We start from the raw sequence: 3,605 nt of genomic DNA, 5'->3' as shown, positions 1-3,605 counted from the left end.
TTTTTATTTTTAGTTTGGTACAACTTAAACGTTTGAATTGAATTTCTGTTGAATTAAGTCAAAGAGATTTGAATTATTTAATATACTGTTCCTAGTTTTATTGTTACGATTGAGGTGCAGACAGAGRTGGGCAGAGCACCCGAAAACTGTCCTCCAGTAAGAGTAGCACTACTTCAACATATTCTTACTCTATAATTAAAAGTAAAAAAGTAGCCTTACGTAAGAGTAAAGCAATTATTTGGTAAAAAGCATACTCAAAGTACTGAGTAAGTGATTATCGTAAGTAATATTTAGCAATTAATAAATGATTTGAGTAAGAATGACTTATTAAGTTATAAAAACTTAGTAAATTGACTTGGTCAGACACRAAACTGGCATTGAACTCAATTGTTTCAAGTAAAGTCAAAGTAAAAAGATCCTTTAAGTGAATTTAAGTTAGCTAGATTTCTCAATTTTAAGTTAATCGAACACAAATAAGTAAGTTGTCATTAATAAACCAAAGTAATTAAGTTAGATTAATGTAAAGAAAAAAAAACTGACTACATCCAAAAACACTTTTTAGAGTGTAGCCTTAGTGTGTGTTCACTCTGCAGATGGACATTGCCTATTTTTAGGCGTGTATGGTTGCATGAGATTCACGGTGTMGTCTACTTCATGAATCCCATGAACGTGGCCAGGTCTATTCCTCGGTTAATTCACATCCAGGAAGGAAAACAAGYCAATTAAGACCAGCACGCGGCTCATATAAGACAGGAYAGCGCTCTGCAAACAAGAGAGAACCGTGAGTCAGGCTGAAGAACCGTAAACTGTCAAGAACTTCTTCCACAAAGAGAGAGGAGCAGCAGGATCGCATCCAGCGCTGTCTGCGCTCCTGCTGCTCTTCTTCTTCCTCTTCTGGCTCTCTAAGCAGCTCTGGCGTGAGCGCGCGCGCGATTAAGCCTAATTAATTTCCGTTTCTTTGTTTCTATTTTTTTCTAGCAATAGGGGAGGGTTGATGCAAAAGATAAGAGCTCGGGCTGGCAGCAAACTTTTCTCAGAAGTCAGTCAGCCTGAGCSGTTGAGGTAAGCAGAAACTTATGTTAAATGTACATGCGGTCGTGTACTGCGTGCTTTTATACAAACGAGCGGGCTGCTAAAATCATCAAACGCTTCTTATAATTAGTGAATTAGGCAAGAATATACTGTTCCTACTTTTATTGTTACGATTGAGGTGCAGACAGAGGTGGGCAGAGCACTCGAAAACTGGGCAGAGCACCCGAAAACTGTCCATCAGTAAGAGTAGCACTACTTCAACATATTCTTACTCTAGAATTAAAAGTAAAAAAAGTAACCTTACGTAAGAGTAAAGCAATTATTTGGTAAAAAGCATACTCAAAGTACTAAGTAAGAGATTATCGTAGCTAATATTTAGCAATTACATCATCAGACGGACCAAAATATAAGGTTAAGTGGAGGTTTTGGTATTTTAAGGACCAAAATGACAATAATTCTTGTAAGTAACAAAAAAAATAACAAAATTAGACAAATAAAGATGTTTCCAAATCAGTTTCTTTCAATAAAAATTGCAAACTTTTAACAAAAAACTGCAGGTGTGCATCTGTGTCTGGTGAATTTTTGGTTGAAACATGTTTCCTGCGGATTGAAAATCCAGAAATATTATTCAAGTAWGATTAGCTATGCTTCATGGTAAAATTACTCAAGTAAAAGTAAAAAGTACAGTGTGGTTGAAATACTTCTAAAACTAAATTTTTCAAAAAAAAGTTACTCAAGTAAATGAAACTATTTACTACCTGACTCTAGGTACAAATACAACTTTTGTTTAAAGATATTTTATTTCAAAAAGGTGAGTACTAGTTAAATTTAATCAGTTGCAATTACTTGAGGAACTGCTTGGGAAAAATACTTATAAGTAGTTTTCCTTGACTGTACTTTTTAATTTTCCTTGCGTAATTTAATCATACTGCATTGCTTCTTTTGAGTAAAATTTCTGCAAACATTAACCGATGTGAGTCACATTGGACACATTTGAACCAAAACATGCACCGACACATAAACACACCTAAAGTTAATGTTAAAGTGAGATTTTTTTTTACACATGCATCATTGCTCTGTTATTGCCTGTTCTGACATTTTTACTAACTTCACAAGTTTTATATTGAAAAAGAAAAACATTTGGAAAATGACTGGCTCAATTTGACATTTAGTTATAGTGGCATTTACTTGTAATATTGTTTTCATTTTAGTCTTTAAAATACTTGACTTTGTTCATAACTTTACATATTTAAGTGTTGTCCTTATAAAGTAAATCAGCCATTGTTTGGTGTTTTTAAACAGTTAATCTCAGTCTGGTGAGTTTTATTTCTCAGCAAATCTTTGGGTAACTAAGTAATAGCTGCAGATGTTAGATATCAAAATGCATAAAGCTTTTGATATCTAAGCTTTTGTGTTTGCAGCTGTATTGAATGACTGGATATTAAAATCAAACGACAACACAGAGACCTGACGTCTAAAGGCTTTTCAACATCCTCCAAATAGGGTTTTTTTCTCTTGTGGTTGTTTTTAATGTGGGCAATGTGGCTCATTCAGCCGTATGAGAACTCAAGAAAACAAAACAGATCCGTCTGTCACACTTTGAACCCGTTTGTTCAGATGTTAACTTGCTTTATAGATATGCAGTCAATACAGAGAGACAAAACACAGCATTGTTATAACCCCACCCATCCATTTATGACAAGCTACATAAACAGCCGAACATGGACGCTAATATAAAACCTGAATTTCTTAGTAGAATTATTAATGTTTTCACATGCTGAAAAAACGTCTTGACACAAAAGCATCAGTAGAACTTGAGGATTAGAAGATGTTCATAAATAAATTGTGGATTATTTCAAAAGTTTACTGAACTCTAAACTAGTAGAATAGTGCAATCGAAAGCCACGCTGAAGACATCCTGTGAAAGTCTTGGTAGCTGTGTGTGATTATTGAGTATGGTAAGTTAAAATGAAAAACAGTTTGAAATACACTGATCATCCAGATATTGCGTCGATGAATCACAACAGTGAAGCCACAGTTGACTCAAACCGCCGACAAAGGAAATGAGCAGCACCTCGTTAGTTCAGTCAGTGGTATAAAGTTACATCACTCTGTCCCTTTTTCAAAATACCTGCTGTAAATTTGAACCACTGTCAGTCAAATCCAGAATTGAAACAGGACAGTATGAGACTCAGCCTGCACAATCTAAAAATTGTGAGTTCACACTTCTCTGCTAACAGGTTTTCTGTTGTAGCACTGCAGTGAAAGTTCATTAAGTGTCTGAGTTTTTACTGACAACAACTTCTGGTTTATTGTATTTATAGCTACAAAGAAAAAAAACAGGACAAGGTTTCTGCAGTTCTCTAGTTTGTGAAACATGATTTCTGATAACGTCCTTCGGAAAATGATTTTGTAACTGCACAGATCGTAATCATCTGCTGAGAAAACTTACTGATGAACTTTCCTGTTGTCAAAGATAATCTACCTGTGAGACGGAGGAAAAATAAGATTATTTAAGCCACATCCGTGAGAAGCAGACAGGAATTTGAAGAGCTGAACAGTTTGAGAATGAA

At 34.9% G+C, this 3,605-nt stretch overlaps 1 protein-coding gene across 1 annotated transcript in view; it reads left to right on the top strand.

The window, feature by feature from the left end:
* The first annotated feature begins 996 nt into the window (after window positions 1-996).
* The window catches only part of LOC103478297 (interleukin-1 receptor type 1-like), a 38,076-nt gene continuing 35,467 nt past the window's right edge, over window positions 997-3,605 (top strand). The window contains exon 1 of the mRNA XM_008432041.2: window positions 997-1,062. The gene's annotated coding sequence lies outside the window, so the exon portion shown is untranslated. The remainder of the gene's footprint in view (window positions 1,063-3,605) is intronic.

This window comes from Poecilia reticulata, linkage group LG2, assembly GCF_000633615.1.
Source record: "Poecilia reticulata strain Guanapo linkage group LG2, Guppy_female_1.0+MT, whole genome shotgun sequence".
NCBI classification, from domain to species: Eukaryota; Metazoa; Chordata; class Actinopteri; order Cyprinodontiformes; family Poeciliidae; genus Poecilia; species Poecilia reticulata.
This window is presented reverse-complemented; position numbering and strand designations above follow the sequence as displayed.